The sequence below is a fragment of the Aythya fuligula genome, chromosome 3 (assembly GCF_009819795.1).
Source record: "Aythya fuligula isolate bAytFul2 chromosome 3, bAytFul2.pri, whole genome shotgun sequence".
NCBI classification, from domain to species: Eukaryota; Metazoa; Chordata; class Aves; order Anseriformes; family Anatidae; genus Aythya; species Aythya fuligula.
The window spans coordinates 50,789,383-50,811,938 of NC_045561.1; the positions used below are offsets into that span (position 1 = coordinate 50,789,383).

At 39.9% G+C, this 22,556-nt stretch overlaps 1 protein-coding gene across 2 annotated transcripts in view; it reads left to right on the top strand.

Moving 5' to 3' along the window:
* Positions 1–22,556, top strand: part of UST (uronyl 2-sulfotransferase) — a 160,626-nt gene that overhangs the window by 35,822 nt on the left and 102,248 nt on the right. The gene's annotated exons all lie outside the window — the stretch shown is intronic.

Here is a 22,556-nt window from a genome sequence, read left to right on the forward strand (position 1 = left end):
CACATCCCCACCCCTTTAATAACACAGCCTCTTATTCCCATATGCTGGTCAGCCTATTAGATCTCCAGCTTTATTAATCTACAGACAGTTCTCTCTATAAATCTGGAGGAAAGAGAGGCATAAATGCTTACATTTAAATAATGGGATGTTACAAATGGGGCTGGATTCAGTTACTTTTATTGGATGGTGTAGAGACAGCAAAAGAAGCTAATGGGTTCAAGCTGTGCAAAGGAAAGTATTCACGTGGACAGTGCTGCAAGGCTTGTTGCTCTTACCCTGGGTGCTTGCTGAATTCTGAACTTCTGTCTTGTCTCTTGTTTTTGAACAAATATTACTGGAAAGAAAGATGGATCAGATACAAACAAATATTTCAATAATTTTGGTTAGACATTAGAAAGGAGAATCAGGTGGCTTTTATAAGAAAAGAATAGTCATGACTCCCGTGAAATGCAAAACGGACTGAGACACCTGTATATGTGGAAGAGGATGCAGTGTGCTAACACCTATCAGCCAGAGTAGCCCCCCACAAAGAGACCTGGGGAAGAGTCCATTGTGATCTGTTAATGAACTAATCAGTGTCTGAAAATACCTTAAATAGGTATTTTATCTGTATTCACTGGCTTGACTGGATCAGCATCTAGAATCCCCCCGCAAGCTACTGCTGTCACTCACTGGCAATAGCAGCATGTCTCCATTTTAATGTATTTTAGCAAGAGTTCCATCTTCCTCCCGTGTGCTGTGTGCAATACTGCTGTGGGTTTTTGTGAATATTCAGGATTTTTCACCTTCCAGTGCATGTTCTCGCAGCCCTGGTGGACAACTCTGCTCCTCGATGTCTTGTAACAGCAGTACTCTGTCCCAGGCTTCCTGGGTGAGCAGTAATGCTCTGTGCTCATGGCAGGTTTTGAAGGGGAAGTCTGGATGGTCATTCACACCTTCATTCCTGCAGGTCAGTTCCAGCCTGTAGGTTGCATATGAGACACTCTCCAAGTTAAAACTGAACAGTTGACGCCAGTGCTGTGCTTCTAGAGAAACCCAAATAGTCACAAATGATAGCAGAAAGAAGCTAGTGACTACTACTGTGTTGTTGTATCAGAATTTTCTGTGTATCGATCTCTGCGTATCAACTGTGAAATGATATTTGAAAATACTAGCCAAAACGTAACTCTTAATTATATGCGTTTTTCAAGTTTCCTGATTTATCTGAGTGGCCTTTATTTTACCAGGAACAAAATGAACTGTAATCTATCCTTTTCTGAAGAAAAGTCATTACTTAGAGGCACCTGGGAACAAATTAGCACATCATCTATATGCTCAAGACTTTGAGGAAAAACAACAACTTCTGAAATTCAGAACGTATGTATTAGTATAACAGCACGACTATGGCACATATCCCTGCACTACTGCAGTGTGATCACATTCCATGTTTCTTGCACACAATTTTTTTTTAAAAAACTTGGACTGTGCTTTTTCTGTCTCATGATCCTGTCATTCAACAAAAATGAGATCACATAGTTAATTTTTTAGTATTTTAAAAAACAAAACAAAAATGCAAACCCCCAAACAAAACTTCTGTTAATCGAATTCAGATGTCTTGCTTGGAGAACATTCAATTAAACACAAAAATAGGATACTATTTGGTTCAACAAAAAGGGTTTTTTAATTTTAATTTCTTTGTTTCTTATGGTATAATTATGTTTTTTACATGTACTGAAAACCCTCTGGATAGCACAATATCATGCTTTTGCCTGCATGTGTTGTCGTGCTTTCCTATTTTTCTGCTCAGTAAAAAAAAAAAAAAAAAAAGTTGCATTTCCAGCTGCAATTTTCATGTCTAGCTTGAGAATCTGTTTCAGAATAAACATTCACTGTTTTTACAACTCTCTGTAGATCATAACATTTTAGAAGGGAAATGCTGAAAGTTGTTCACACATTCTGAAGTCTTCAGATTATAGAAATGTCATTTGTAAAAATTATCACTTAAACTTTCTTCATAACATAGCTTGATGCCAGAAATGATGCCACATTGTGAAAATAATGTCTTTGCAGGAGTGAAGGAGATGAGCAAAAGTGAGTGCATTAAGTTGTAATACTGCCATGTGGTACCTGGGGGAAAATTTGACCAAAGTGGTGTTCACCCCCTTCTACTATGGACAGCAGATATTTTACCTCCTGCTTAAATCTACCAAGGAAGTGAATTTACCCGTGGTTTTCTTGACTGCTCTGTGACTCCAGCTGCTTCTGTGTCCATGGCTCATGTGCTTGCTGATAATATCCAATTACATGTGTACCTTAGCCTGTCCCAGCAGAGAGTAACATCTAGTCATTTAGGTTGGAAAAGACCTGTCAAATCATCAAGTCCAACCATGACCTAACACTACCCTTTCCACCGTGAAGCCACATACACACATCTATTAAATACCTCCAGGGAAGGCGACTCCGCCACTTCCCTGGGCACTTCCCAATCCCTAACCACACCTCTCTGTGAAGAAATTCTTCCTGACATCTAATCTAAACCCACCTTGACACAACTTGAGACTGTTTCCTCACATCCTATTACTTCTCACTTGAGAAAAGAGTCCAGCACCCACCTTACTCCAACCTCCTTACAGGTAATTGCAGAGAGTGATGAGGTCTGCCCTCAGCCTTCTCCACACTACACAGCCCCAGCTCCCTCAGCTGCTCCTCATATGTCTTGTTTTCCAGTCGCTTTCACCAGCTACACTGCTCTTCTCTGAACACATTCCACCAACTTGGGTTCCTTCTTGTAGTGAGGGGCCCAAAGCTGAATACAGTACTCGAGGTGCAGCCTTACCAGAGTTGAGTGCAGGGGGATGATCACTTCCCTAGTCCTGCTGGCCATGCTATTTCTGATACAAGCCAGGATGCCATTGGCATTCTTGGCCACCTGAGCACACTGCTGGCTCGTGTTCAACCAGCAAGTAGCCTTGTTCCTCTGGAGAGCCTTTTTCAGATTAAACATCACTGTGGCTGCCTGTGTGGCCATGTCAAATTTACCCTGGCCACAGGTCTGAGGGTTGGTGTAGGACTGCAGGGCCTCTGTGGGAGGCTGAAATTCCTGCTGGATGCCTGTGGATATGGGGAACATGAGTTCTTCCATGGTGGCCTTGCGCTAGGTTCCCTTGTGGCCACGCTTGCAGAATGCTCCCATGGGGGTGTTGGCCAGGGCCTGGCTCAGCTCACACAGGAGCTGCTGGTGGTGATGGCAGCAGCAACGGGCCCTGCAACGAGAGCACGGTCACTCAGCTCCACTTGGATTCTTGCACCGAGGGAGATGGAGATTCAAAAACTGTGAGACTGTAAGGCTCATCAGTTCCCACCTGACTCACGCTGTATGTATGCCATGGATTTCAGCAAGAGACTCTCAGAAAGCTTAGTTTGGTTTGTATCGCAAGTGAAATGTATCTGTAGCACTTGAGGGAAGCTGTCATTCCTATTTACTGCATGTTTCAGGTTGTGGTTTGGGGCTTTTCTTCATTATTATTACATTAAAACTACATTACTAACAGCTGAAGGAAATGCAGAACTGTCATAGTTAAAGTGTGTACAGGAAACATAAACATATGATGGAGTGTAGTGGAAGAGCTAGGCTTGCCTAGTGGTGTTAATCTGTTTTAATTTAAGAAAAAAAAATCACTGATGAGTAGTGGGTTATTCAGCTGTTACTTTGAATGTTTGCACTCTCCATGCTTTTTTTCCATTGTTGCCAATCAGGTGAATCACAGAATCAGGACGGGGTTCAGAAGCAGCCGAATCAGCAGTAGCACAGCTCTACCGCTGTTCAGTAAGGGATGCTCTTGGCACACCAGAAGTATTATTATCATTATTTTTAACTTATTATGCAGAACTGGAATTTCTGCTAAAGTAAAAGCAAGTGGTTAAATGAAAGTGTTAATGTACTTGATTTTTTCTCAAAACAGCAGTAGCAAGAGAAAGCAGATAGGGTTTGGTTTCTATAGAAGCAAAGGGAGAAAAAATGTTGTCTCAAAACAGCTTTAATTCCCGTTTCACCTTTCTAGTTTTGACACTTAGCCAGAAGTCTCAAAAGCAACCAGCTTGTCATGGGTCCTGCTTTCAAACTGCGTGATTTCAATTCAGGGCTGCTAGAAACTAGAACACAGTAAAGAATTGTGTCCCAGCGAATAACTTCATACGTGCCACATTGTAGTTCTGGAACATTTGAAGCAGTAGTTGATGATTCAATCATAAAGTAATTCAAGTTTAAAGATGTCATGGTGTGTAGTGCTGGCAGCCCTGAAATTTTTCTTATCAGAACCATTAACGTTTGAGTGCTTTGCACGGTGCCCAGAGGAAGCGGTGTGTGGCTGCTGTGTGCTCGTGACAGTGCCTTGCTCAAGTGGCTCTTTGCTCAGAGGTTGTAGTCAAAAGCCTCATGCTTCTTGTAGGAAGTTATTTTTCTCTAAGATGATAATGAATAAATTCCCAGCAGCGTCCTGGGCATGGTTGTCACGTTTCTAGTAAGTCTCAGTCGGTTTTATTAACTTCCCATCAAATCTGGAGAGTTCAGAAGGGGAACCTTGTGCTTACTGTGGTGACGTTCAGTAATGTGGTAGGAGGGTAGGGAGGACAGTAAGGCAACCTGAGCTGGTTCCATATGCAGCCTGGTTTCATGCTGAGCAGTGGAGGTGGCAGAACTGTGCCTGAAACCCCAAAGCTGCAGCTGCATGAGCAGGAGCTGTACCAGGAACTTGCGTCCAGGCACACCTTGGGGCAGGCTTACAGAAGGCAGAGCAGAACCACATGCTGGTTGTGAGAGCCTCTTGTGGTGCTGAGGATGCTGCTGGTGGCTGGATGCAGTTTTGTATCATGTAAGCTGTGCTAGAGTGCAACACTACAAGTATAAACAAAAAAACAATGATGATGTACAGAAGCTAAGTCTCTTTCCTTCATCTAACCTGCATTCTCCATTAGTGTATATATTCTTAATTGATGAGATTAACAGCAATGATTATAATACTTACGTAGCACAGTGTTAAGCTCTAACAGCATATGTATGTGTTGAAGAAGGTATCTATTAAGGATCAGTATTCTGGTTTCATTTAACATCTGCATTAATGCTCAAGAAGTGCAGAGTTAACATTTTGATTATATTTGCAGATGAATCTGAAGTAAAGATATTGTAAGAGCTGGAAAGGGCACAGATGTGTGTCAGAACAATCTAGAAAAATCAGATTGGCAGTAAATACCAGGTCAGTTTTGGAAAAAACGTGGAGCTGGCATTTTTGCAGAAATATAGTCCAAAACACCAAAACTGCATAATGTTCTAAGTACTAACTAGCATGCTAAAAACAGAAGTCAAGTCAAAAACAGGTTGTATGCCAGATTGCAAAGTAAAAAAGACTGTAATTTCAGCTGTGTGAAAACAGTGTTATGATAGAGGTGATGGTATTCTTCCATTTGCAATGGCAGAAATTTCTAATCACTGAAGACATCCGAACTGGGCTTCTGACATTTCTGTGCTGCCTTTATGAGTTTCCTGAAAAGTGTGAACTGCCTTCATTTATTTCTGTATTGAAAACAATTTCTGAAACTGTAAAATGCCTGTTCCTCTGTGATCGTTTTAACAGAAACCTTAGCTCCTCCGGGATATTGGTGAGTGGCTGGGAGGAGTAAAACTACTTTCCCCTTTGTGATCTTTGAATGAGTAAATTATTCCTAGATCTTAGCTATACTATGAAATCACATTTCCCAGCCTGCTCTAATTACTTCTGATATTGCTGTCCTGTTCTAGCTGTGCAAAGCCATTGCTGGATCTAAAAATGTCACATAGAGTACTTGAAGTTCTTGAAGTTTCAAAGTTGCTTTTTTTGTATGTATTTGGAAACTGCTTGTGCCCTTGTGGATGCACGCATGCTTTGGGAAGGGTGCCTTGTCTGTCTGGTGTTTTTGTATTAACGTTTTTGGAATATGATGCGGAACGTGAAGTATCATAGATGTGCATCTTATAACAACTCAGGTTCATGCAGGAAATCACTCTTTCTTTAAGCAGAGAAACAATTTTGTGTAGCCAAGAGGTGGCTTCTAGCAAAAATTGTTTTAAAAGTTTGTTTGGGTTTTAATGACCTACTTGAGTATCTGTCCTCTAAAATGGGTGTAGGGAATCCCTAGGTAAATGACAGTAGTGATGGTTTTGTCTTTTGTTCTTTTTTTTTTTTTTTTTTTCTTTGTATGTGGTTTGTGGCTAGAACACCATAGTCCAATGTGATGATACAACCTATTCACTTCTTCTGCTTGGTCTGCCATAGTCCCAGCACGTAGTCCTAGCAATGATACCGATGTCAGTCAATGTCTTAGCTTGAGTCTGTTGAACCTCCAAGCTGAGGAAACAGCAAAGTCCCTAAACTCCTTAACAACTCTTTGGCTTACTAATATTTGTTTGCCAATCCATTTTTGATAAAGAGGAGAGGGACCTGTCTCACCTGATGCTTAACGCTTTGCTTCAGATTTCCTGGGGCTCATCGGTAGTCCTTTCTCCTTGCTAGTTCTTGCAATAACTGAATGTTTTTACAGTATAAACCAAGACTCACAATTCCCAGGAGCTGTGAATGTTGGCAGTTGTGAAAACTGTCTCTCAGGCACTGTGGACATTTAACTTAAAATAAGTGGTCCAGCTGTTTGCTGGTAACAGTTCCAGGTTCAGCGGTGATGCTGAAGGTGGTCAAAGACCTGACCCGATCCCTTGAAGTAAGGCTGGCATTTTGCATGGACTCTGGGCATTGCCAGGGTTTGGCTAAGCTGCCCAAGCAACCCAGGAGGTTGCAGTGTAGGGCTAAGATTTTGCAATGTCACTGACGAGGTGTGATATCCTTGTTTCTGTTTGTTTGTTTTTTCTTCTCCCAGGGAATTCATAAGGGATGACTTCTGTTTGTTAATAGCTTTCAGTCGTGGTACTTAAAGTGTGACTAAACATTCAGCGAGTGCCATGAGAATACATGGTAAAAATGTATCTTGTTAGTTAACAGTTCTATGTAATGGAGAATACTATCAAAATACTATACTGGAGAATACTATAAAAAACTACAGTTAGTGCTGGAAACAAGCAGAAGGTCTTGAAATCTTTTACTCGACTGGAGGTGGCGGAAGAGGGTATGCTGAGCCTGCTGGCATCCTTCCCAGCCCCAGCAGAAATGTAGTAGCTTAATACAACATGATAAATCAAGTGCGAAGTTACTTTTCTACCCCTGGAAATTATATGTAGGATAATCTGTGATTTCATTATGATAAAGGCAGCCTTCTAAATGAGTGGATGAGGGGGAAGGAGAGAAGCAACAACGTCAAAAAGGATTTTTTAAGGGCAAAGCTGGCCTTCCCAGTTCTGTGAAGCTCTAGGCAGAATGCTTTGTGTGTGGTGCAGATTTTTTAATTTTTTTTATGATGTGTGCGCACCCTAGTTTCCCACTGTGACTCATTTGCCAGACCGTTTGTTTCAGAAAGCAAACAAAAGAAGCCCAGCTTCCCCACTTTCCATCCATGGTGGTGTGTGGGAGTCTAAGTCTTGTAAGCCTGTAGTAAAATGCTATAGTTTTATAGGAGTCTTGTATAGTCAGCTGCCTGTGCGAAATCTTATTTGTGTTTACTCACCACGTTTTCCAACTGACAGCACCATATTTATGCCTTTTCCTTTAGTTTTCCGTGAACTAAAATGGCAGCATATTGCAGGGATTCTCCAGAGCTGGATACAATGCTTGTTTACATCCCAAAGAAACAGGGAAAAGTACACAAGTATATAGAAAGTCCTGGAATTAAACAGATGAATGCAAATCTCTTAGTGGTGCTGGAAGCTTGATGTGCTTTAATTATGAAGTTAGTGAGTGTTGGGTACTGTATGAACATGTCAGAGTAAAGTAACCCTTCACAGGGCTTTTAGATCGATTCCCTTCTGTAAGGGCTCTTACAAAATATCTCACGCAATGATCTGGATTTTCAGATGGCTCTGAAGAAAAGCAATTCTTGTTAGAGTTGTTGGAGGAAACACAGTTTTGTCCCGCTCTAAGGAAGAATTGCAAAGGGAGGGAAACTGCCTGGCATCAGAGCAGGAGCTCTGGGCCCAGCTGAGTCATCCGAAACACTTTACTGCTTATGCCTTGGCTGTGAACACACGTTACAGCCTGAGCTGAGTAAATACACCGTTGTATTCTGAAATACGAATATTAGTAATCCCAGTACCACAGCATTTTGTCAAAGTTTCTACCCCCTTCTTTTACCTCCTTAAAGTCCCATTTTCAACTCCTAATTTTCAACAGATTGTTTTATTTACAGTGCCAAGATTCTGTCTCAGGATGATTTTTTTTTTCTTAATCCTTAGTTTAATTTGAGTAAAAAAAAGTAATGTACTATTTTTGAGGAGGCAGCTAGGGGAATTACATTCTTTCTTACTGTTTGACAAAAATAAGTTCTGGAAAGCTCTTCGTTGTTAAATAATGTAATACAGTGGAAACTGCTGTGGGAAACAAGAAGAAAACAGTGGAGACCTTTAAAACGGCTTGCATGAAATTGCAACAGCCACTGAGAGGATGTATTTTCACAGCTGTATTTTGTTTGGAGGCAGGGGAGCCGAGGAGCTGACACTCTGGCTGACCATAGCATGAAAGCTGCTGATAGTGGATCCATAAGGACATCAAGACCTGGAATATGATGACTTCTGGTAGGAAGTCTGGGACAAATTCTTGAACACCAGAGAGGAAAATAATAACAAAAAGCCCCGACATATGTCCCAGTGCCTAGGGCTTTGTCAGGCATAAGACAGTGGAATATTAAGCAATCTGCTGCAGCCATTGGTGAAAGTTATTTACCTTCATAGCAAGGCTGCAGACTGAGTGTGCCTGCTGCTGTGGCAGGGCAGTGCAATTTAATGCACTCACTTAAGGCTGCATTCAAATCAAAACAAATTTGGTGTTGGCCTTTTACCAATTTTTAGATGTTACCAGAAATAGAATTCATTTCCCACAGGAGTTCTTCTAAATCAGAGTTCAATATTCTTCAGAAAGTATCCTCTGTCTTTGGATCAGAGGTCAGAACAATCCATAGAAGCATTAAGCTGTCCATGAGTGACTAATATCAGTACTGCAGGTACCATCCATGTACTTGTCTGTTTATTCTCATCCCCTTTACACTGCAGACCATTTTTTTCTGTCTGGAGGTGCTAGCTTCTTTACCTTGTATGTAATTTGCCAGCATGTGTACCTGGCTTTGGAAAATTCTGAGCATCTACCCTCTGAAAATGGTCTCTTTCGAGCTGTAAGGTATTGGTCTGTTAGCTTTAAAACTTGGGCATTAAAAAGGCAAAATCTTTGAGGAAAGAGCACATCAATAAATGGGATGAGATTTGATTTAGTTTCTATGGTATCTATGTGAAAACAGTTCTGCTATACATCTCCAGGGTAAGGACCTCCAGTCATGCTAAATAGGACTCACTTTTTGCAATTTGCTGCTGGTGGAACAATGCAGTAATTTAACTTCAGAATTAGTGTACTTACAGAACCTCGGCTGTAAGGGGAGAGAAATCCCACATGAAGAAAGAAAAAGCTGTAAGAAAATTAATAGATGAGATTGGGATGAGCTTGCTTTAGGAATATTTTCACTTAAGGAAACAGCACATAGGAGGAAACTAAGCTGTAGTTATATGTTGGTATTTAAACTTCTAATACACAAAAAAGCCATAACTCTATAGACTTTGTAATAGGGGAGAAGATGCTTTTTATGTATTAAATTAGCATAAGTAATTTTTTTGCATTCTTGTTTTCTCAGCTGTAGGAAAAAAAAAGTCCCTTTGGAGTTAATCATGAATTTTGTACATTCATATTAGCAAGTGCTGCAGTTGGCAGATAATATTAAGCAGCAGCATGGCCTCACTTTAGACATTCTTCAAGCTTCTTTCTTTGGAAAACAATAAAAATTATGTAGAATTGTAGAAAGGTGAAGAGTTGCATTTTTTTGAGGTATCTGGATGTTAATTTCAGTGTGCTACAATTTCTTTATTCTGTATCTCAGCCAAGCAAATTTCTAGAAATTAAATACTGTCACTGAAATGACCTCGTGAAATGTTGCAGAATTATGCCATTGTGCCTATATGATTAGAATGATAAGCCTCTTCTCACCTTTCAGCAAAAGTTGAAAAGCTTTGCGAAAATGAATGCTTTGGCATTAAAGCACTATTACCTTTCCAAAATAGGCTAAGGCATGTCTTAGTGATAATACACCTTCTAGTAACATAATGCAATAATACGTCTATGCTGTTTTGTCGAGTAGTAAGTGACAAAATGAAGTGATACCTTTTGTTTTTGTGTTTTTTTTTTTTTTTAAACAACTAATTTCATTGTTGGTTAGAAGTCTCCCAACCATTTGTGCAAACTAGAGTTTGTTTCTGATATATATTTATATAGTTATATGTAAATATAGTAAAAAGCTTCTCTTAATCCATATGTACACTAAGAAGCCAAATTTAGGTAATGGCTGATATATGGTGATAGCCTACATAGCACAGATGTTTGTTGTGTATTTTGAGATGTCTCTTATAAGAATCATGGTCTGTAGGAGGGCTGGTGAGTGGCAGTTAGAGATCTATTAAACTACCATGTCTTAGTTGTGACATCCTGATGTGGTTCTCAAAGCTAAATAAAACACAGGAAAACGATATAAAAAGAAAGAGCACGCCTAGGTAATTGTTACCAGGAGTGAATGTTTGCATCTCGGAGTTCATAAGTGCAGCCAAAGCAACCAAGAGCAGTCCTAAATAAACAAACAGTTATCCAAGTGAGTCAAAATGCATTTGAGATCTTCTTAGCGTCTTCACCGAGCTAAATTCCTCACCGGTAGGAGCAAGTGTTTGGTAGCATATAAAAGAGAAATGTTTCTGGGACAGGTAGAGAGCATGAAGGGAATAATGCTATTTTGAAAAATTCTGCTGAGGTCGATGAAACTTGGACTATTTGTATGGTTGTATGACACTGCATTGTTATGAGACTGTATGGTTCTTTTTTAACATAACAATGTTAATGTAGAACCTGGCATTGCTGACACTTTTGGAAGACTATTTTAGTCATAAGAGAGCTTAAGGCAGCTGAAATTAAGTAACACATCTGAACACTGTTCATCTGAACACTGTCTTTCCCATGTTTTTACCTAAACATCTTAAAGTCAAGAGTGTACTAAATGCTTAAAAATTGAGGGCCAGATCATTTTGTTCACAATCTGGGAAAAGCCATCAGTACATACTTATATTTTTTTGCTGTATGCATTTATGAGTTCATGAGAGTCATGAGAGTTACACTGTCCTTTCATACAGGTGAGTCTTGTGTATGCCATGTGGATCTTAGACTTAGTAATAAAGGCAGCATTAGATTTTGAAGAGCAAAAATGTTTTATGGCAATTCACTGAATTATTAGGGCACCTTACAGAACGCTAACAAGTCAATCTAGCAAATCAAGCACTGGTACAAAAATGAGTATATCTTGCTTGAGATCATGAGAAGTGAGGCTGAAGGCAGGAAAACTCATCTTTTTAAATCATGACATTTATACTGAACGCATACAGTGATCGAAGGAATAGACAGATGTAGAAGAGAATAATTTCAGAAACATTGAGTTTTATGTTGCTTGTTCCATGTGCTAAAATGACTTTTTTTCCAGTAAAGGCTGAAAACTGAATTTGAGGGAAATGTATTGCAAGGGGTTGGAATGGCAGGAATGGGGTCGATCCTGTCCTTTTGCATTTGTAGGTGAAGGGGTGCTCAAATGGAAAGGCAGGTTTAAGCAAAGTCCAATGCTCTATGATTGCTAAATCTTGCCTGTTATTTTTAAAGATGCAATTTGTACACAGAAGTCCCTAAAACACAGAACACTTACAGAAGTCTTTCTGTCATTAAAGTGCATCTGTTTGAGTCAGGTAGAAAGGAGTTAAAATGTCTTCATGAACTGAAGCCAGTAGCCGGATAGTGTGAAAATTGAGTAGTTTGGCCAAAGCATTTATAGTAATGGAAAATATTTACATTAAATCATATTGAAGTCTAGAAAACCATCTGACATTTAAGTATTTTTTGTAATAGAGATTAATAAAACTTTATGCTAATGTGTCATACAGAAGAAATAGTTCATTTAAGTACGGTATGTTCCTTATCTGGCCTACTTATATATACTGTTTTGTGGTTGTAGGCTTCTAATAGACTTTGGCAAGAAATGCTACTTCAATGTTTTATGCTTGTTAAACCTTTTGAGGAAGGGAAACTAATCATAGTTAAACAACTTGTGTTTTTTTTTTTTTTTTCATGTTTCCTTCACAGAGGAAAGCAACACAAAGGCAGTTATGTGGAGTGCTTTTGCTTTCTGAAAGGTATACAAGTGTAGGGAAGAGTTTTACAGTGATTTCCTAATGGCACAAAAAAAAAAAAAAAAAAAAGAGAGAGAGAATAAAAGGAGACAGACTTGAAAAAAAAAAAAACAAAAAACGCAGAAGTATATTTTTCTGTTTTCAGTAGTACTTTTTAAGATCAGATAGAAAGGGAACCTGACTGTGGAGAAAGCAGAAGACTGTAGAGACATACCTTGATCCCGCACACCTCCCTCAGATGGGGGGTCCATTATCCTAAATGCAGCTGCGTCTGTAATGATGTGTGACAAAGTCATAGCAACCACATGACCTGAGGGATGTTGTGAAAAGCATATGCACAAAAACTCATCTGCTTTTAGTATGATAAAAATATGAATAATTCTTTAAAGCTTTATGCAATCAATTATCTGTGAAGCACGTTCATTTCTTCTCCGCTAGGAAGATACCGCTGGGGTCAGACCGCAGCCCTGAGCAGTTTCTTGGAAATGTGCCTCCTGGGATAGGAACTTTAAACCAAACACCCAACAAACAACCCATTCTGGACAGCATTTGCTGCATAGTGCTTAATAATAATAACAGTAATAAAAATCTTCCTTGAATAAATGGTGACTTGCCAGCTGGGTGTTTTCCAAAATTCATTGACTTGCTGGTTTCCAAGATTGCCTGTGCAGGAGGAACAGAGAGAAAAAGAAAAAAAAAAATCTGAAAATATCTACATAAATGCAATGAACAGGAATAAAACTTGCAAGTTGGCGTAGGTTTAACTAAGCAAATAAAATCCTTGTCTCTGGAAAAACATCATGCAAAAGACCAGAGCTGATGTCTGGTACTGATGTAATAGGAAACTCTTGAGAATTGTATCATCTGAGAAGGTGTCTGGTCGATACAGATTCCCTGGAGTTCGCAGTCTGAATGGCAGAGTGAAGCGAGAATAAGAGGCGTTGCACTTGACAGGGTTTTCATTGAAGCTTCATCATTATGTCTGTTCTCCAGCCATCAGGCCCATCTTTAAATTGTCGTCACTTTGGCAAGGAGAGTCTTGTAAAGAGAAAGCTGATCTGTGGAATTGCAGTCCCAAACTTCAGATGTGCATTTGGAAATTCCCTGAATCTGACATGCTCTTCCCTGGTGCAGGAGAGAGTGTGAGCATTAAGAGGGGATGTGTCCTGACTCTGTCAGCATCTTTTGTCCAACAAAGTTTCTTCCTCTGTGTCATGCGTTCTGCAGGTAACAGCAAAAATAAATAAATAAATTTCTCTGATGAAGGCAAATGGTCTTAAAATATCCTCATATGAATCTCTCACTTTGGAGGAGGGAAACAGGCTTTTAAGGCTTAATCCTAAGAAGATTAGTTAAAATGGAGTTTTTGCCAAGCTAGTGAAAGTATCACCAGACATTCAGCTGGAATGGAAGGATGAATGGAGGGATCTTTCTGAAAAGTTTTCACAGAATACTCAAAGAAATCCAAAGGAAGCAAATTGGTATTCATTTCCCATCATCTCTCCCTGTGCTCTTTTCTGCAGTTTCCCCATTGTTTCCCATTCTTCTTTTTTGAAGATGTTGATCTTACCTGAGTTGAAATTTTTATACTTGTTGTTACTGAGTTGCATCTAGTATTTTCAGGCCATTTCATTGAACGATCAACATCTTTTTGACTCTGTTAGTCTGTGGTGGTTTTAGCCAGCTGGGCAGCTGAGCTCCACTACAACCACTCTCTCACTTCCCCTCCTAAAAGGGAAAGGGGGAGAAAATATGATGGAAATGGTTCAAGGGTTGAGATAAGTATGGGGAGATCACTCAACAATTATTGTCATGGGCAAAATTGACTCAGCATAGGGAAATTAATATAATGTAGTGCCTATCCCTAGCAGACTAGAACAGTGAGAAACTAAAAGTGAACTAAAAACACCTTGGCTGCCCCATACGCCCTCTTCTACGTCCTCCCCCCCTCTCCCCCAAGCAGTGCAGGGAAACAGAGAACAGGGGCTGTGGTCAGTCCCTAACACTTTGTCTCTGCTGCTCCTTCTTGGTCACTCTGCCCCTGCTCCCCATGGGGTCCCTCCCATGGGATGCCGTCCTTCCCCAACTGAGCCTGCGGGGGCTGCCCACAGGCAGCAACTCTCCAAGCACTGCTCCCACACGGCTCTGTACCACGGGGTCCATCCCCCAGGAGCAAACTGCTCCAGCACAGGTCCCCCACGGCTGGGCGGCAGCTTCCCCCAGACCCCTGCTCCTGCGTGGGCTCCTCTCCATGGGCCGCAGCCTCCTCCAGGCCACATCCACCTGCTCCACCGGGGGCTCCTCCACGGGCTGCAGCATGGAGATCTGCTCCATGTGGGGCCCATGGGCTGCAGGGTGACAGCCTGCTCCACCGGGGGCCTCTCCACAGGCTGCAGGGGAACTGTTGTTGTTTTTTTTTCCCTCTTTCTTAAATCTGCCTGTCCCAGAGGCCCAACCAGCATCCCTGATGGGTTCAGCTGTGGCTAGCAGTGGGTCCCATTTTGGAGCTGGCTCTGATCTAAGGTGGGGCAGCTGCTGGGCTCTTCTTGTAGATGCCAGTCCAATAGACCCCTGCTTCCCAGACTTCCACATAAACTTAATACAATGTCCCAGAGTTTCTCCATTGTCAAATCCCTTCACTTGGCATGGTTACCAAATTTATTACCAGTGCTGTGTACTGCATTTTTCAATAAATGAATGAAAATATTGAATGATAGGACACAGTACAACACCCAGGGAATTTTTGTTTGATTAAAATAAAAATAAAAATTAAGAAGTAAGGCTGGAATGGGATCTAAATTATTATGTTTGATCTAAGCAGCATGGTGACGCCTGTGTCATTCCTGGCAGTGCCTGCTTGATCTGCTCCTAAACATCCCTGGGGATGGCCAATCCTCATAATTTACTGCAACATCTTTCTGTGCTTAATCCGTTCAGTTTAAGAGTTTTGATATCTGTTTTCAGAGGATTGTCTTTCACTCATTCCTTTTCTGTGAATTCTCAAAGATAGTGGTTAGTGCAGACTACTGGCAGTTTCCCAAGCATGCAACATGAATTTCTTTAAGTCTAGCTCATTTCAGAATGTCATGTTTCTAACTACTCTCTTGCAGAGAAACTTGACAGTTTCTATGCTACGCAAATCATTTTTGTATTCAGCCATAATAATTTGACACAGCTTCCACTGTTATTCTCATGTTAGCCAGTTAGGAAATAAAGTCGGGGGCCAGTCTTTCTGTCTGTGTGATTTGAATGGGTGGCACTTCAGCTGTCAGTCTCAGCTTGCCCCTCAAATTTTGACCAGCTTTGTTTGCAGTTGCCTGGCGATGACAACTTTTTCAGAAGGACTCCCTGAAGGGCACAGGGGAATATAGTACTGTATTTATATAGAGAATTTACTCTGCCTTTTTGTGGTGGTGAATCTTTGCTGAGGAAATTAAGAAGTAAACACAAGTCATTGCAAAATACCTGGCACACATTGTGACAGAAGGCAGGGTAAAAATCCTCTCTGAAAAGAAAAACCTCTTATTTAATCAGTGTTCACTTGCTGTGTGATACCAGAAAGCAGAATTTGAGAACCAGCTGAAAAACAGAGTGAAGACGAAGAACAGATTAATGCAGCTTTGAAGTGCAGTTTGCAAAGAGCTACCTGGCAGTGGGGATAGACAGTAGTCTTTGTTCTCATAGAGAAACACATTCAAGTAACATTGAAATAGTTTTGCTTAATGGCACCTCCTTTTTTGGGATGTTAGTTTCTTCTCCAAACTGCCTAGAGTACAGGAAAATATCTGTTTTTCTTAGTTGATTTTATTTTATTGTTTTCTTCTTTTTGCCTCCAGTGGTAGTAAAGTAGTGTATTGACAAAACAAATATGAAAATGAAACGCGTGCCTGTACTTTTGCAGTGGAAAGGTTTGTTGCCTTTCTGTAGCAGGCATGTTGAAACAAAGCTTAACTACACAATTCGAGTTGTTTTGCCTTCTGGAGTCTCCTCTCTTTGCAGGAGGAGGGCTGTGTGTAGTGTGCACTTTCCCCTGCCCTGCCTTCACCTCTGCTGCATGTGCAGGTTAGGAAAAGTCTCCCAGAAAGTGTCTCAGAGCAAAATATTCTGTACATGGTCTGTATACGAGAAGAATACATGATGTTGTGGCTGGTAATAGGACAATTTTGTACTTTCTTTTCAGACTGCCTGGTTCTGTCTTTGTTAGTTTGTAAGATGGAAGGGTTTTTCCCCTTCTTTGAGACCAGTTATAGCCAAGAGTTGTCATTATTAAATATTCAGATTACGTTTCATCTGGACAGCATTTCTAATTGTTCATTAAACTGTGTCTTTCTTCTTGTAGAAGTATAGACTGGATGTTTGTCTCATTAGCATATAGAAGAAAATTTAAAAATAAAATAAAGTAAAACATTAGGAATATCACAAATAAACCAATGCCCGTGATATTTCATAGAATCATATCATAGAATGGCTCAGGTTGGAAGGGACCTCATAGATCACCTAGTTCCAATCCCCCTGTTGTAGGCAGGGACACTACCCACTAGATCAGGTCACCTGGGGCCTCATCTAACCTGGCCTTGAACACCTCCACAGATGGGGCATCCACAGCCTCTCTGGGCAATCTGTGCCAGTGCCTCATCACCCTTTGAGTGAAGAATTTCTTCCTAATCTCTAATCTAAATCTTCCCTCTTTTAGTTTACAACCATCCCCCCTTGTCCTGTTGTTGTCTGATTGTGCAGAGTCACTCTCCATCTTTTTTATAAATTACCTGTATGTACTGAAAAGCCGCAATGAGGTCCCCCCAGAGCCTTCTCTTTTGCAGGCTGAACATTCCCAGCTCTCTCAGCCTTTCTTCATAGGAGAGGTGCTCCAGCCCCTTGATCTTCCTTGTGGTCCTCCTCTGGACCTATTCTAACACATCAACATCCTTCTTGTGTTGGGGACCCCAGACCTGGACACAGCACTCCAGGTGGGACCTCACAAGGGCAGAGCAGAGGGGGACAATCTCTTCCCTCCACCTGCTGGCCACCCATCTGTGGATGCAGCCCAGGGTTCAGTTGGCCTTCTGGGCTGCAAGCACACACTGCTGGCTCATGTCGAGCTTTTTATCCACCAGAACCCCCAAGTCATTCTCTGTGGGGCTGCTCTCAATGAGTTCTTCTCCAGGGCTGTACTCATGTCCGGGATTGCCCTATTTCCATCATAGTGTTTGCTGTAGTTCACACAATTTAGATAAATTTGGCCATATTAGAAATTTGGTTTGTTTTTTGAATGAAAACACTGAAAGTTTTGATTTTCTTCTTTTATTTATTGTAATTATACATTCAGTATGTTTGAATGGAACAAATACAATCAGTATGGACGTTTTTCCGAAGCAATTGACCTATGGAACAATTTAACTCCCTAGCCTGATTACATTAAAAGGGAAATGTATAAGCAGTAATAGATTTGGACAAACTTGTGAGTATAAAGAAAGACAGTATTTATACGTGTGTATAAAATATATATAACGTATCTTTATATATATATGTATAAAGGCTTTTTTCTTCCTTTAGTGTCTTTCTTTGATATATGTTCTGCATTACTTTAGAACCTGCAGTTATTTAAACCCTCCATGTCTTTATAATAGTAGTATTTTTAAATATATTACATATGTTGAATTACAAGTAAGTTTTCAAAAACCGTATTTGAGTGTGCCAGTTTCTCTCCTCTTTGTATTAGAGCAAACTTGCAGGTAAACAAATCTGAATTATATCTTAATGAAGTTTCCAGGGTTCAGTGACTGGAAAGTAAAGCTAAACAGGCATTTTAGTCATCTTCCAGGTTCATTGCGTGCAGTGACATGGAATTAATACATAGCTTTGGGGTTATTTTGGGGGTATTTATGACTTAAAAAATGAGAAATAACTAAGATGTTTTGAAAGGCAAAAAAGGAAGCAGAAAAATCCATTTCAGAATGTTTTTAAAAATAGTGCTCTACATTTTTCCATCTTCAAAATGAAAATTTTGACAGGTGTTAGTCTTAAGCTGAGGAAACCGCTTGTAGGTACAGGACCTTTTATATTTAATGGAAGAAATTGTAGTGAATCACTGTGTGTTGCAGTGCAGACTGGACACTAGGGTTTTACTATGTTAATCTTTTCTGTACACCTGTGAAAAAAATCCCTCTGTTGAGGCTGGTACAGCTCTGCTGACCTCAGCAATCAGAGGGTTTCCCTTCTATATTAGATTTGAGCTGGGCAACATCAGACTGCTAAGCTGCTGATTTTCAAGTTGTAGTCCATATCCCCCTTCCTGCCTTTGATCCATAAAGGGCTCCAGGAAATGATGACTAAGGACATGGTATTATTTCAGATGTGTAAAAATCCACAACATTTCTGAGGATGTCCACTGCTACCTTGGGAAAAAAAAAAAAAAAAAGACTTATAAAACACAGAAGGCTGAGAACAACCCCAGCACCTTCAGTCTGTTGTTTCTGGCAGTCCTGGCTGGTCTTGGTACCTGCTGCCGGCCGCAGGCATCCTGTTCAAATTAACGCTCCTACTGGTGGAGCCTCTGCAGTCTTTCCTGTCCTGGGAAATTTTTCATGGTGGAAAGAAAAGAGAAAGTGAGGAAAATCACAGAATCACAGAATTTCCTAGGTTGGAAGAGACCTCAAGGTCATCGAGTCCAACCAAATGTGTAGTACAAACTGACGATTGGCACTGGGGAGCCATGAACTGATCTTGATTGTGAGTGGCTTTTCAGATTCTTGTTTAAATAACTTTTGACTGAAAGCAGAGCAGAACTAATCCTCTTCTGAGTAGTCATTGGCACTTTCATTTATTTTGTAGACGGTATGCCAAGAAAGATTACATTGGCTAGTAGAAATTTGAGACAGTGACCAAGTAAAGAGAACAAAGTGGTATTTTCAGAAGACATGATAAATTTGGCAGTAACTGCATCCCAGTTCCCTTAGACCACTTCTTGTGATCCCCACCAAGGGAAAAACCTGCTCCAGGAAAATAGTAAAAATGCCATATTTTCCATGTTGGCTTTCTCCCTTCATCTCTGACCATTTCTTTCCATATGATATCTAAATTGTTCAAATGCAGTGATTGTGGTTCAGTTACTATCAAAGGATCTTCATACATAAGCCCATTTACCACCTCTTCCCGTACTCTCCAGTCTTTTTTCTTTTTTTTTTTTTTTTTAAGATGTTTTTCCAGGATTGCAATTAATCTTGCCTTCTGTGGTTATGAACTGCACACAGTCATGTTTGTCCTTAATCCTGGAGACTGACCATCTTTTTCTGTTTAAACTTGGCTTGCTTCAAGCAAAAACTCCCACACTTCAGTGATTCCAAGAAAAAAGGAACATAACCACAAGGTTTCCCCAAAGATTTTGCATACATCTGATTCACTTAACCTCAAAGATAATAAATTATGGAGAAAACTGGACTGCTTTCGTATATTCACCATGTTCTGTAATAAAGCTGGACTCTTTTTTTTTTTTTTTCCTGAGACACTGGAAAAGACTGTGTTCAGTCAGTGCAAGTGTGCTGCTGAGCGTGTTTGTGGAATGCATACCACTGTTTTGACCATTGATTATTCTGTCTCCTTTGTTGTTTCTAATGATTGACTATTGTGCTATTAAAGGAAGGCAGAAAAAGTTATAAGGCAGATTTTTTATTTTTTTAAAGAATAAATACTCTGTTCCAGAAAAAAAATAATCTTTAAAAGTCTCGTTGGATGACAGACAAGAACAAAAGCTTTACTAAAGGTTTATTAAAGGGTTTCAGAAAAATCCTATTAATAATTTAATGAAATATGTTGTTTCAGGAGAACGGAGTAGATTCTTAATGAAAAACTGTTGACTTCTATCACTTCACACAGAAAGCGGCACCACAGAAAATATTTTCTCTTCTTGTGACACTTAGTAATGTCAAAAGCATATTTGTATAATGTTCTAGTTGTTGTCTGCCAGAGCATATAAAAGCTGCATAATCATATTCTCCATCTGAGATTAGCTGGTTGTGTTGATGTAGTTACAATAAACACTTCAGCCTGATGAACAGTGGTTTCAGTGTTTATGGTAGTCATTCCTAAGTTCCTGATTTTTACTGTGCAACTTCCATTTTTTGTACTTCTGTGTCATCTCTTAGTAGAAAATAGTTCATAGATTGGCTTTACCTTGATGTTTCTTCACTGTTGCAATACCTATCATGTTGATTTTTCTTTCTTTCCTTTTTTTTTTTTTTTTTTTTTTTTGTATTTTTAATTAACATAGTCTGATATGTATTTTCTGAGAAGTGGCACTAAAAGTTCATACAATTTGTAAGTACCTAACTTAGGAGCCATGTGTAACATGCATTGCCTCTTCTTGTATTAGAAATTACTATTTTCTGCAGGTATTCTGCAAAAATATTCTGAGCTTGGTGTGTATTTTTCAGGATATTTCTGCACATGTTAAGGCTCAAGTAGTGTTGCCCTACTTTTGCTGGCCAAAGGGAAGGATATCTTCGATGATAAGATGCTCAATGAGAGCACATGAAGGGCTTCACAAGGTTAAGGAGCTGGCAGACAGACCACAGAGCCTGCTTGGTCCACACCATCACAGCTGGGTTTGTTGAATTATTTTAGTGTTTTTACTAAGGGTATGGTATGAATCATACAGCAAAAGGTTTCACTTTTATTACTGAAAACAAATACTCATTTTAAACATGAACCTAAAAGAATTCAGACTATGGAATTGGTCTGGCACACTGTGGATGCTGAAATCAGCTCCATTTTATATGCCTGAGGAGCCCAAGCAGAAGAACTGGCAGGAGAAGGAAACTAATTCAGCACATGGCATTTGGGGCAGTGTAAGGGAGTGGTGAATTTCTGTAGCTTTCCATCCTCGTCTCTTGATTTGTAAGGTATTCTGACTGGATTTCAAATCAGTACTCTGAATTTGCTTGACCACTTGTGTCAGTCTTGTGATTATTTTATATAGCCAGTTGTTACTTCTGGATTTGAGTACGAAATTGCCATGAAAAAGAGCTTTATAAAATGGACCAAAACTTACTATTGTCTTAAAATGGAAAAGTGGATACAGCAGTAACTAGACTGTGCTTAAAATAAATAAATAAATAATAAAATAAATAAATAAGAACAGGAATCAAGTCTGCAGGATACATGTTCGATGCCAGGAAGATTTGGATTTAATTGTAATAACTAAAAATTGACACAGGAAGGAAAATGCAGTATGCATACCAAGAACGTAGGTTAGTGATACAGGAAAGTGAAATTGCTTAAGTTATTGGCTCCTTAATTTTAAAGGATATCTCAACAATGTTTCTTGTAATATATTTCAGATTCTCTTGACACTGCAGTCTAAGATATCATATAAACAATGGCTGTAATTATCTGTTTCTCAATAATTTCAAATCCTTCTCCTCAGCAAAATGAGCTATGATGAGTGTTTGCTAAAGACGAAGTGGCAGTATTTCAGCTTGATTAATGACAAAGAGGTGAAAGTTGCTATGAAGCCTGATCCTACAGGAAAATTAACTTCTGAATAAGTGCAGGAGGGGAAGCACTAACAGGGCTTTCTTTGCACCACTCCAATGTATAACTCCACATTTTTCTGAAAAGCTTATTTTCAAGACCATCTCTGTGTGTACAGGTGGCTCTTTTACCAGAAGGTCGTACAGGAGACTCTGTTAGCAGTCTGTGCACGGGAAGACTATCCTGGCAGTTAGAACCATATCAGAGGAAAGGATAACATAAATTTTTCATCCATGGATATAGGGGTTGATTGAAATTATCCATGGCATTAAAATAATCAGTTGTGTCATTCAGAGGATGGATATTTGTGTCAAATATGTAGAAAGTTGAGTTTTTCTGCATCAGAGTCATGGAAAGCACTTGAACAGTTAAATCATATAGAAGGTGGCTGTTGGCTGCAGAAAAGTTGGCCTCCTAGACCCAGTTCTTTGTGTTTGTTTGTTTGTTTGTTTGTGGCACTCTCAAAAATCATGTGACACACCATCATTTTGGCCAGATTGACAAGAGAGGAGCTCTTTGGTAGCAAGTTGTTTTCCCCCCACCTATCTCATGTTCCCCCAGAGGCATCATCTGCTGCTCCTTCAACGCCCCAAGAGTAGAGATGCTCACTAAGGGACCATGCTTTTTAGAGACCTCACCAACGTCATGTTTGAGTATTTAG